At 33.8% G+C, this 13,510-nt stretch overlaps 1 long non-coding RNA gene, 1 other non-coding gene and 1 pseudogene across 8 annotated transcripts in view; 1 reads left to right on the top strand and 2 right to left on the bottom strand.

Annotated features, from left to right (window-relative positions):
* LOC143677385 (protein DBF4 homolog A pseudogene) overlaps window positions 1-13,510 on the top strand; it is a 203,586-nt pseudogene that overhangs the window by 72,563 nt on the left and 117,513 nt on the right. The window lies entirely within an intron of this gene.
* Window positions 1-13,510, bottom strand: part of LOC143677387 (uncharacterized) — a 63,937-nt gene that overhangs the window by 38,563 nt on the left and 11,864 nt on the right. The window lies entirely within an intron of this gene.
* Window positions 2,334-2,442, bottom strand: LOC143678533 (U6 spliceosomal RNA). Its single transcript, XR_013173327.1, has one exon. It is a non-coding gene; the product is annotated as a U6 spliceosomal RNA (small nuclear RNA).

Here is a 13,510-nt window from a genome sequence, read left to right as displayed (position 1 = left end):
ATGTCATGCAAAGTGAAATAAGCAAGAAACATAAGGAGAAAAATTGTATGATGTCATTTAAAAGAGATGATTAGAAACAACAATTTGTAGACAGAAAACAGATTGTAGACTAACAAATAAGGAGAGGATGGAGGGAGGAGGGAAAGTGGAGTGTAAAAAACAGTATTTCTTCACTCTAGAGCTGCTTAGAGCCACTGATGTGCTAATGTGGTTTATAAGTCTTTACTGAGTAAGTGTACTGAAGCTAGATATCCTCTCTACTGTGTGATCTTGGGCAAACTTCTTAACCTCTTGAGCCACAGCTTACTAACATGTAAAATCTCAATGGGTTCCTCACAGGCATGTGGGGATTTAATTTAATTTAATGTAAAGCAGTTAGAAGGATGCCTGGAAATAAAAAGATTTTGTGCAGGTACTAATGTAAAATCTATTCTTTCTAAAATGTTTTCTTCAATATTCATTTATTTAAGTTTATTTATTTAGTGGTTTATATATTAGATAATCCTTAGACTATTCAAGGATTATATTTATTTCCTAATATATCCACTTGTATTTTAAAAAATACTCCTGTAAACTAGCTTTTCACTAAGGGATTATCTCAAATTGCTTTATTAAAGGAATCCTTGAATTCAACACACTTCAATGCATCAATCCCCAGACTCAACAAATTGAGGAGAAATTTTGACATGCTGAATTCATTTAAAAATCAATCTCAATGTTAGCTTTATCAGTGCTCACTTCTAATTATAGTGAAGGATGTAATTTAAATTTGTTTTTTATTGAAATTCCTGGTTCAGTATGACAGCTTGCTTGCAGGCCTCAAGGAAGCCACCCACAACTATTCATTAAATATTCAGGCAGATTCACTGAAATATTTTTTTAAAACCTCAGAAATCTTTTAAGAAGTGATTCTGACAGATAAATCAATATTGGAACCTTATAGAAATTGATACTTATGTGAGGTGGAACTAGACGGAGTAGAAGTGTAAAAATATAGAGCTAAGTTTTAATTCATAGAATAAATGTCTTCTCTTTTAAGACTCACTTTAGAAATGAAAAGATAAGTCTACCCCCATTGATCCACTAACTCAGAGATGCAGAACTTTTCACAAGCATGGATATCCCACAGGAGTAGTTTTGTTCAGCTAATAACAGAAAATGTAGGAAAAAAATTAATAGCAAAATGCTTTCTGAGGAGAGTGGTATTTCCCATGGCTAAAAGGGTTGTAAGTAGGGGCAAAGGAGACATAGCCTGTTAGACATGCTGGCTGACAAGTGGATTCTTCAGGTGAAAATGTTGGCTCAGTTCTTTGATTCAATACCAGAAAACCTGGAAACGATATTCAGAAAAACAATCCAAACAGACCAGTGTCAGAAAATGAAGAACTGGAAGTTGGACTGGAACCTGTGCATGGTAAACCTCCCTTCAGTTACAGACTTAAAATAGAATCTGCACACTGAGCCAGTCCTCAGGAAATACAGCTCAAGGCCAATTCCCTCACCTGATCTGATAAGGCACGATATGGCTGAATCTTTCTCTATTGGGGATGAATATGGAAAACAACTGCTACAGAGGTACCAGGAAAAATGCTGCTTTCTAGGCAACACAGTAATGACATACTAACAAATTAATTTGCTGTTGAGTCTAAGCAAAAATACAGATAAAAATTTACATAGACATTAAATAAAATCAACTAGATAAATTCAAATGCCTGCTAATTTGTACATTTGTCTCTATGGGAAAATTTAACCAATTGAAAAAATGATATAAAGAGGCAATTTAATGAATCAGCAATGTTCATTTAAAAATATGAAAAAAAAGAACTCATCGATAATCAACAATGAATGAAAATTATAGTAACAATAAACCGGTTTTTCTTACTTTGTCTCCCCCCAAAGGATAACAAATATTGATGATAATTAGAAAATTAGGTACTTTCATACATTAGCAGTATGACTATTAAATTCTACAATTATTTTTATTTCAATGCATGCAGATTTAAAGTATGCAAATGTAAGACATGCAGTCACAATTATCAAAATTTCTCCAATAATAAGATGTGCTGGAATGTATAATCATTACTGGCCAATAGAACCTTTTGAATTGATGGAAATGTTCTATAGCTTGGCTGCTTCTAGCAAGAGTAATTATTGAGCACTTGAAATGTAACTATGACTGAGAATCTGAATTTTTAATTTAATTTTTATTTTAAGAAATTATATTTAAATTTTAAGAGCCCACATATGTCAGTGGCTATAATATTAGTACAATAATGAAGTATTCTATTTAAGAATATTTATTGAAACAGTTTTGTAACTGCAAAATAATTTTTTTAAATATGGTACACTATGAATTTACATGTCATCCTTGTGCAGGAGCCATGCTAAGATTCACTGTATCATTCCAATTTTATTTAGTATATGTGCTGCTGAAGCAAGCATTGCAAAATAATGTTTAAAAGCCAAACATTCATAAATAAGGAATAAATTAATATTATACATGCAAATTAAGGAAGTTCATCTTTATTGACCAAAGCTAAATAGGATAAAATTATAATACAATTTTGAAATGATAATGAAAGCACAATAAGCACAATAAAATATTAGGTATTGATAGATCATGAATTTTACAATTTTTGGTATATATCATATGCTTAAATTTGTACACACATATATATATATTGAATATGTAGAGAAAGATGTAAAATACAATCAAACAATACTTAAAATTTGTGGAAATGAGATTTGATAAAGTGTGTTGGTTTGCTAATGCTGCTGGAATGAAATATACAGAAATGGGTCAGCTTTTACAAAGGGGATTTATTAAACTACAAATGTACAATTCTAAGGCCATGAAAAATTCCGAATTAAGGCATAAACAAAAGGATTCCTTCACTGAAGAAAGGTTAATCATCTGGGGTGGATTTCTCTGTCACATGGGAGGGCCCATGGCTTGCTTTCCAAAACAGATTTCTTAGCTCCTTGGGTCCTTCTGCATCTCCAAATGTCTGCATCAATGTTCTCTCCAAAATGCTCACCTCTCTTAAAGGATGCCAGTAAACAGATTAAGACATACCTTGAATAGGCAGAGTCACATCTCCATCTAATGCAAACTGACTCACCCACAACTGGGTGCATCTCATCACCATGGAAACAACCTAATCAAAAGGCCCCACCCAACAATAAATCTGCCCCCACAAGATTGGATTGAAGAATATGGCTTTGTTAGGGTACCTAACAGTTTCAAACCAGTACAGGAAGCCTAAGTAATATTTCATTTTTAATTGATTTTTTAATTAATTTATTTTTTGCATGGACAAGGCACCAGTAATCAAACCCAGGTCTCCAGCATGGCAGGCAACAACTCTGCCTGCTGAGCCACTGTGTTAACTATTTTAATTCAATATATTTCTAATTAAATTTTAAAGTCATCTTTAAGACATACCAATTCTGTTCTTAAAGAAAAACTTGTGGGTATATTAATAAAGTTCAAAAATAAAAAATTTAAATATTTAACTTCAGAAGATGAAGTATATTTCAAAATGAAGATAAATTGATGTAACTGATATAGATGAAAGTGGAAACTAATGGCAAAATAAAGTTGTCCAAAAAAAAGAATCACAGTGAGTGATTCTTTTAGATTACTTACAAAAGAAATAAACACTATCAATGTAACATTGAAAAGTCAAAATGTATAGAATAATGTGAGAGAAAAAAAATTATAGCTATGGAGAAATTTTAATAAAATTCAATAAAGGAAAGATCAATGATGCTGATATAAAATGATTATCACGCTGATTGAACACTTAAAATTGTCAGCAAAAGTAAAAAACAAACTTTGCACAAAGAATGTTCTTATACCTGCTTTCCAGGATTTCTCTATAATTTTAACTAATTTGATTAAATGGATTCATTTCTCAAATATGATAATATCCCTGGGTATGTCTATGAGTTTAGACATAAAGGGAGTTTTAGTGATGTATCACCACAACCTGATAGATATCTATGGTGACATGAGACCTAAGAACTTTGAAGAGCCAATCATGAGGTAGTTAATGAACCAGTCAGCTGCACAAATGTTTCCCTTTTTAGTTAATCAAGTGAAAGTGGTCTATGTTACAAGCATAGTTACATCATTCTAATAATTTATATGACAGATAGTGTTATTAATTTTTTGGGTGGGGATGCATGGTCTGGGAATCGTATCTGGGTCTCCTGTATGGAAGGCGAGCATTCTACCACTGAACCATTCATTCAGCCTGTGTTATTAATTTTAAAAATTCTTTTTCTGACTGGATAAAAGTGTGTAGCACACTGAATTCAGGTAGTAGTCAAGAGCACTAAAGTCTTTGCTCAAAGATGAATCCCAGTGTGGAAGCATCATTCACCTTTCTCTACCAGTTCTCCTGCTGTGTTATTCAGATGCTATAGGTCTCCACAGTGTCCAAGAGGGGCTGCACATCTATCTGTAATCCCAAGTCTCTGTAAGCCTACAAAGTTTAGAAAACACCTTAAAACATCTCTATTTAGGATTCCTGAAAGTCTCTTCTGCAAGGTGGCTACACAATCTTATTCTGATAATCTGGTAAATTTTGGATTTCTGTCTTGTTGCTCAGGGGAGAGAGCTTGGAAACTTGGGGTCAGAAAAGGACTGTAATGAGTTCAAGTAACTTAGTAAGGCAACTGACAGTTGATGAGATATTGGGATATTCTTATAGTATTATAGGTGGCAGGTCCTCATCTAGTAGACTTAGGAAAGAAGTAAAATAGTCAGAGTAACAGCAAGGAGAGGCAAAATCACGTTGCCAGTTCCCTGAAAATGACATTAGATTAGTCCCAGTGGGTGCCAGCAGCCACATGTTCCCAGGGAACTTTTCCTTATGAGTGCCAGCAAAGTTCTCAGGTCATTAGGGAAGAATTCTTTCATTTCTACTGAAAACCCACAAGGCACCTTAAATTGTGAAAAATGCATACATTTTAACCTGCCCAATTCTAACTTATAAAATATCTGTTCTCATGTCCAACTGTCTTTTTAAAGAGCTATTTAAAGAAGCACACACATTTTAATCACAGTATATGTAATTCCCTTTTTAAAAAATTTCAAAATCTATAGAACTGAATGATTTTCTAGGAAGAAAAAAAACATGTAAAAATCTGAAAAGACCACAATAGTAGAGGGACAGTAAAATTCTAATCCTTAGAGTCCTCCAGGAGCAGTTTCTGTGAATGTAGTCCAAGATTTCCAGGAGCAAATATTATGTGTCAGTGCCTGTGTCTGCTCTACTCTGCTCTGAGCACTCTCCAAAATGTTTCCTCCTTTAAAGGATTCCTGTAAATAAATCCAGACCCACCAACAACAGGTGGCATCACATCTCCATCTAATCAAAAGGTCACCCCACAATTGGGCACCTCACCTCTCTTTGGAGATAATTTAATTAAAAACAATCTGGCTGTCACCATTTACATGTTTCTTTTCTTAGAGGAGTTAGCCAATGCTGAAGAGAAGAGTTTTTAGAGAGGAAAGAGAAACAACTCTGCAGTGACATGGGGAGATTTCCTGTAATTGGCAAAAAAAAAAAAAACGAACAAAAAAAACAATCTGGATTAAAATAAATGACTGACCCCACAAGACTGAATTAGGATTAAAATACAGCTTTCTGAGGTGAATAACACTTTGAAACTGGCACAGTGTGACAATGTGAAATCTGTTTTAACCTGCACTAGCACTCACCACATATGTGACATTCTGTTTCCACATATTGTGAATTATAATATTTCAGCGTTCTAAATTTGAATATCCTCAGCAATATAAAATGTTATAATTATTTTAATGTGTTCCTCTTACTCAATGTATTTGCGGCTCATTGCATCATTAGCAGATCAACGTGCCCTTCTGTAGTTTTCAATTCAATTCTTTGTCCATTTTCCTATTTATATTTTCTGCTTTTTAAAACATTTAAAAACATTCATGAAATAATTCAAACTTGCAGGAAAGTTGCAAAAACGTCATAGAACTCCAACATGTTCCCTACCCAGATACTCAAATTTACAAATTGTTAGCGTTTGCTACATTGTCATCAGTCTGCCTATCTATTTAATCATCTATCTTGTCTTTTTAAAATTAATTTGTAGTTGTTTCTTATACATAGTCAACCTTTGTTTAACTCAAAGAATGATTAATGATGCAATTAATATTCAGTAATGATTAAGTGATGATTAAGATTGGTGTGATCAAATCTTTTATTTTCTCACCTTCTAGTTTGTGCTTTAGTTAATGTAACATAACTTCCCAACACAAGAAGCAAAATTTATCTACACTTGTCTTCTGTTACATTTTTTTCTCTTTCTGTTTTAGGTCTTGTGCTGGTTTGAAACCATTGTGTACTCCAGAAAACCCATGTTCTTTAATCCTGATTCAACATTGTTGGATGGGATCTTTTTTTATTACATTTCCACGGAAATGTGACCCACCCAATTGTGTGTGTGATCTTTTGGTTAGGTGGTTTCCATGAAGATGTATCTTCACCCTTTCAAGGTGGGTTGCTCATTGGAGCCCTTTAAGAGGGAACCATTTTGAGAAAAGCTTTAGAACTGACACAGGCAGAGACATTTGGAAATACAGAAAGAAAATAAACCCTGGGAACCTGTTTGAAATCAGGAGTCAAAGGACCACCAGGTGCAATCCATGGACCTTCTAGATGGGTCTTTCTTGAGTCAAGGTATCTTTGTTTGGATGCCTTAGTTTGGACATTTTTATGGCCTTAGAACTGTAAACTTGTGACTTAATAAATTCCCTTTTTAAAAAGCCATTCCTTCTGTTATATTGTATTCTGGAAGCCTTAACAAAACAAAACAGTTCTTTACTTTGTTTATTGTGCACCAATGTCTTTGGCATAATAAGGAAAATTAAATTTACTTTACTCATATTTTATGTCAATTATTACAATATCAATATTGATTCAGCTAGGCATAAATCCCTTCTAGTCCATATGCATTTGAGAATGTTTGTCAACTGTCTGTTCAAAAATTTTACAAAATTTTAGAGATTATTTACAAGAGAAATCATATCCTTACATATAAAGTCCTTCAATCTAAGGACACTATTCATGTCATTTATTCAGTGTTAAGATATGTTTAAATACTGATGAAACACAAATAAGGAGATTCATATTACAGTAGAAATTATAGTATTAGAGTATATGGTCAGGCAGTTCATAAATAAAATTTTGATTTCATCCAATTGGTTATTTTTTTCTATTTATGAATCTGAATTTCAGTTTATAAATATAAAGCTTTTTAATTGAAATCTACTTCACATACCATAAAATTCATCCTTTTAAAGTATACATTATAGTGATTTCTAGGATACTTATAACAATATGCAAATATCACCACTTTTCCACCAACCCCCAAAAGAAATCCCATACCAATTAGTAATCATTCTCAAATCTTCCATCTATACATTTCCCAGCAACCATTAACAAACTTTCTATCTGTAAATGTATCTATTATGGACATTTAATAAATCGAATAATATAACATGTAGCCTTATACATCTGACCTATTTTATTTAGAACAATTTTTTCAAGGTCATCATGCTGTAGAATGAATCAGCACTTTGTTACTGTTATGGCCGAATAACATTCCATTATATGACTTTATCAAATTTCATTTATCAGTTCATCAGTTGATGGAACTTCAGATGGTTTCCACTTTCTAATTATCATGAATAATGCTGTTATGATTGTGCATGCTCAAGTTTTTTTTTTGAGAAACTGATTTTTTCTTCATTTTTTTATTAATTAAAAAAATAACAAAACATTTAGAAATCATTCCATTCTACATGTACAATCAGTAATTCTTAATATCATCACATAGTTGTATATACATCATTTCTTAGTACATTTGCATCGATTTAGAAAAAGAAATAAAAAGACAACAGAAAAAGAATTAAAACGATAATAGAGAGAAAAAAAACCTATACCTCACATGCAGCTTCATTCAATGTTTTAACATAATTGCATTACAATTAGGTAGTATTGTGCTGTTCATTTCTGAGATTTTATATCCAGTCCTGTTGCACAGTCTGTATCCCTTCAGCTCCAATTACCCCTTCTCTTTTTTTTTTAATTAACGGAAAAAAAGAAATTAACCCAACATTTAGAAATCATACCATTCTACATATGCAATCAGTAATTCTTAACATCATCACATAGATGCATGATCATCGTTTCTTAGTACATTTGCATCGGTTTAGAAGAACTAGCAACACAACCGAAAAATATATAGAATGTTAATATAGAGAAAAAAATAAAAGTAATAATAGTAAAAACAAAACAAAACAAAACAAAACCAAACAAAAGCCTATAGCTCAGATGCAGCTTCATTCAGTGTTTTAACATGATTACTTTACAATTAGGTATTACTGTGCTGACCATTTTTGAGTTTTTGTATCTAGTCCTGTTGCACAGTCTGTATCCCTTCAGCTCCAATTGCCCATTATCTTACCCTGTTTCTAACTCCTGCTGGACTCTGTTATCAATGACATATTCCAAATTTATTCTCGAATATCCGTTCACATCAGTGGGACCATACAGTATTTGTCCTTTAGTTTTTTGCTAGACTCACTCAGCATAATGTTCTCTAGGTCCATCCATGTTATTACATGCTTCATAAGTTTATCCTGTCTTAAAGCCGCATAATATTCCATCGTATGTATATACCACAGTTTGCTTAGCCACTCTTCTGTTGATGGAGATTTTGGCTGTTTCCATCACTTTGCGATTGTAAATAACGCTGCTATAAACATTGGTGTGTAAATGTCCGTTTGTGTCTTTGCCCTTAAGTCCTTTGAGTAGATTCCCAGCAATGGTATTGCTGGGTCGTATGGCAATTCTATATTCAGCTTTTTGAGGAACCGCCAAACTGCCTTTCACAGTTTTTGCACCATTTGACCTTCCCACCAACAGTGGATAACTGTGCCTCTTTCTTCACATCCTCTCCAGCACTTGTCATTTTCTGTTTTGTTGATAATGTCCATTCTGGTGGGTGTGAGATGATATCTCATTGTGGTTTTGATTTGCATTTCTCTAATGGCCAGGGACATTGAGCATCTCTTCATGTGCCTTTTGGCCATTTGTATTTCCTCTTCTGATAGGTGTCTGTTCAAGTCTTTTTCCCATTTTGTAATTGGGTTGGCTGTTTTTTGTTGTTGAGTTGAACAATCTCTTTAAAAATTCTGGATACTAGACCTTTATCTGATATGTCATTTCCAAATATTGTCTCCCATTGTGTAGGCTGTCTTTCTACTTTCTTGATGAAGTTCTTTGATGCACAAAACTGTTTAATTTTGAGGAGCAACCATTTATTTATTTATTTCTTCAGTGTTCTTGCTTTAGGTTTAAGGTCCATAAAATCGCCTCCAGTTGTAAGATTCATAAGATATCTCCCAACATTTTCCTGTAACTGTTTTATGGTCTTAGACCTAATGTTTAGATCTTTGATCCATTTTGAGTTAACTTTTGTATAGGGTGTGAGACATGGGTCTTCTTTCATTCTTTTGCATATGGATATCCAGTTCTCTAAGCACCATTTATTGAAGAGACAGTTCTGTCCCAGGTGAATTGGCTTGACTGCCTTATCAAAGATCAAATGTCCATAGATGAGAGGGTCTATATCTGAGCACTCTATTCAATTCCATTGGTCGATATATCTATCTTTATGCCAATACCATGCTGTTTTGACCACTGTGGCGTCATAATATGCCTTAAAGTCAGGCAGCGCGAGACCTCCAGCTCCGTTTATTTTCCTCAAGTTGTTTTTAGCAATTCGGGGTACCCTGCCCTTCCATATAAATTTGCTTATTGGTTTTTCTATTTCTGAAAAATAAGTTGTTGGGATTTTGATTGGTATTGCATTGAATCTGTAAATCAATTTAGGTAGGATTGACATCTTAACTATATTTAGTCTTCCAATCCATGAACACGGTATGCCCTTCCATCTATTTAGGTCTTCTGTGATTTCTTTTAACAGTTTTTTGTAGTTTTCTTTATATAGGTTTTTTGTCTCTTTAGTTAAATTTATTCCTAGGTATTTTATTCTTTTAGTTGCAATTGTAAATGGGATTCATTTCTTGATTTCCCCCTCAGCTTGTTCATTACTAGTGTATAGAAATGCTACAGATTTTTGAATGTTGATCTTGTAACCTGCTACTTTGCTGTACTCATTTATTAGCTCTAGTAGTTTTGTTGTGGATTTTTCTGGGTTTTCGACGTATAGTATCATATCGTCTGCAAACAGTGATAGTTTTACTTCTTCCTTTCCAATTTTGATGCCTTGTATTTCTTTTTCTTGTCTAATTGCTCTGGCTAGAACCTCCAACACAATGTTGAATAATAGTGGTGATAGTGGACATCCTTGTCTTGTTCCTGATCTTAGGGGGAAAGTTTTCAATTTTTCCCCATTGAGGATGATATTAGCTGTGGGTTTTTCATATATTCCCTCTATCATTTTAAGGAAGTTCCCTTGTATTCCTATCTTTTGAAGTGTTTTCAACAGGAAAGGATGTTGAATCTTGTCAAATGCCTTCTCTGCATCAATTGAGATGATCATGTGATTTTTCTGCTTTGATTTGTTGATATGGTGTATTACATTAATTGATTTTCTTATGTTGAACCATCCTTGCATACCTGGGATGAATCCTACTTGGTCATGATGTATAATTCTTTTAATGTGTTGTTGGATACGATTTGCTAGAATTTTATTGAGGATTTTTGCATCTATATTCACTAGAGAGATTGCTCTGTAGTTTTCTTTTTTTGTAATATCTTTGCCTGGTTTTGGTATGAGGGTGATGTTGGCTTCATAGAATGAATTAGGTAGTTTTCCCTCCACTTTGATTTTTTTGAAGAGTTTGAGGAGAGTTGGTACTAATTCTTTCTGGAATGTTTGGTAGAATTCACATGTGAAGCCATCTGGTCCTGGACTTTTCTTTTTAGGAAGGTTTTGAATGACTAATTCAATTTCTTTACTTGTGATTGGTTTGTTGAGGTCATCTATTTCTTCTTGAGTCAAAGTTGGTTGTTCATGTCTTTCCAAGAACCCGTCCATTTCATCTAAATTGTTGTATTTATTAGCGTAAAGTTGTTCATAGTATCCTGTTATTACCTTCTTTATTTCTGTGAGGTCAGTGGTTATGTCTCTTCTTCCATTTCTGATCCTATTTATTTGCATCCTCTCTCTTCTTCTTTTTGTCAATCTTGCTAAGGGCCCATAATCTTATTGATTTTCTCATAGAACCAACTTCTGGCCTTATTGATTTTCTCTATTGTTTTCATGTTTTCAGTTTCATTTATTTCTGCTCTAATCTTTGTTATTTCTTTCCTTTTGCTTCCTTTGGGATTAGTTTGCTGTTCTTTCTCCAGTTCTTCCAAGTGAACAGTTAATTCCTGCATTTTTGCCTTTTCTTCTTTTCTGATATAGGCATTTAGGGCAATAAATTTCCCTCTTAGCACTGCCTTTGCTGCATCCCATAAGTTTTGATATGTTGTGTTTTCATTTTCATTCGCCTTGAGGTATTTACTAATTTCTCTAGCAATTTCTTCTTTGACCCACTCGTTGTTTAAGAGTGTGTTGTTGAGCCTCCACGTATTTGTGAATTTTCTGGCACTCTGCCTATTATTGATTTCCAACTTCATTCCTTTATGATCTGAGAAAGTGTTGTGTATGATTTCAATCTTTTTAAATTTGTTAAGACTTGCTTTGTGACCCAGCATATGGTCTATCTTTGAGAATGATCCATGAGCACTTGAGAAAAAGGTGTATCCTGCTGTTGTGGAATGTAATGTCCTATAAATGTCTGTTAAGTCTAGCTCATTAATAGTAATATTCAGATTCTCTATTTCTTTATTGATCCTCTGTCTAGATGTTCTGTCCATTGATGAGAGTGGGGAATTGAAGTCTCCAACTATTATGGTATTTGTGTTTATTTCCCTTTTCAGTGTTTGCAGTGTATTCCTCACATATTTTGGGGCATTCTGGTTCGGTGCATAAATATTTATGATTGTTATGTCTTCTTGTTTAATTGTTCCTTTTATTAGTATATAGTGTCCTTCTTTGTCTCTTTTAACTGTTTTACATTTGAAGTCTAACTTGTTGGATATTAGTATAGGCACTCCTGCTATTTTGTGGTTGTTATTTGCATGAAATATCTTTTCCCAACCTTTCAATTTCAACCTATGTTTATCTTTGGGTCTAAGATGTATTTCCTGTAGACAGCATATAGAAGGATCCTGTTTTTTAATCCATTTTGCCAGTCTATGTCTTTTGATTGGGGAATTCAGTCCATTAACATTTAGTGTTATTACTGTTTGGATAATATTTTCCTCTATCATTTTGCCTTTTGTATTATATATATCATATCTGACTTTCCTTCTTTCTACACTCTTCTCCATACCTCTCTCTTCTGTCTTTTCGTTTCTGACTCTAGTGCTCCCTTTAGTATTTCTTGCAGAGCTGGTCTCTTGGTCTCAAATTCTCTCAGTGACTTTTTGTCTGAGAACGTTTTAGTTTCTCCCTCATTTTTGAAGGACAATTTTGCTGGATATAGGAGTCTAGGTTGGCAGTTTTTCTCTTTTATTAATTTAAATATATCATCCCACTGTCTTCTAGCCTCCATGGTTTCTGCTGAGAAATCTACACATAGTCTTATTGGGTTTCCCTTGTGTGTGATGGATTGTTTTTCTCTTGCTGCTTTCAAGATCCTCTCTTTCTCTTCGACCTCTGACATTCTAACTAGTAAGTGTCTTGGAGAACCCCTATTTGGGTTTAATCTTTTTGGGGTGTGCTGCACTTCTTGAATCTGTAATTTTAGGTCTTTCATAAGTGTTGGGAAATTTTCAGTGATAATTTCTTCCATTAGTTTTTCTCCTCCTTTTCCCTTCTCTTCTCCTTCTGGGACACCCACAACATGTATATTTGCGTGCTTCATATTGTCCTTGAGTTCCCTGATACCCTGTTCAAATTTTTCCATTCTTTTCCCTATAGTTTCTGTTTGTTTTTGGAATTCAGATGTTCCATCCTCCAAATCACTAATTCTATCTTCTGTCTCTTCGCATCTATCATTGTAGGTATCCACTGTTTTTTCCATCTTTTCTACTTTGTCCTTCACTTCCATAAGTTCTGTGATTTGTTTTTCCAGTTTTTCTATTTCTTCTTTATGTCCAGCCCATGTCTTCTTCATGTCCTCCCTCAATTTATCGATTTCGTTTTTGAAGAGGTTTTCCATTTCTGTTCATATATTCAGCATTAGTTGTCTCAGCTCCTGTATCTCATTTGAACTATTGATTTGTTCCTTTGACTGGGCCATATTTTCAATTTTTTGAGCGTGATCCGTTATCTTCTGCTGGCGTCTGCACATTTAGACAGATTTCCCTGGATGTTGGATCCAAAAGTTTGGAAGATTTTTCTGTGAAATCTCTGGGTTCTGTTTTTCTTATCTTGCCCAGTAGGT

This window comes from Tamandua tetradactyla, chromosome 3 (assembly GCF_023851605.1).
Source record: "Tamandua tetradactyla isolate mTamTet1 chromosome 3, mTamTet1.pri, whole genome shotgun sequence".
Lineage (NCBI taxonomy): Eukaryota > Metazoa > Chordata > Mammalia > Pilosa > Myrmecophagidae > Tamandua > Tamandua tetradactyla.
Note: the sequence above shows the minus strand (reverse complement) of the source record. Positions and strands in the feature narration are given on the sequence as shown.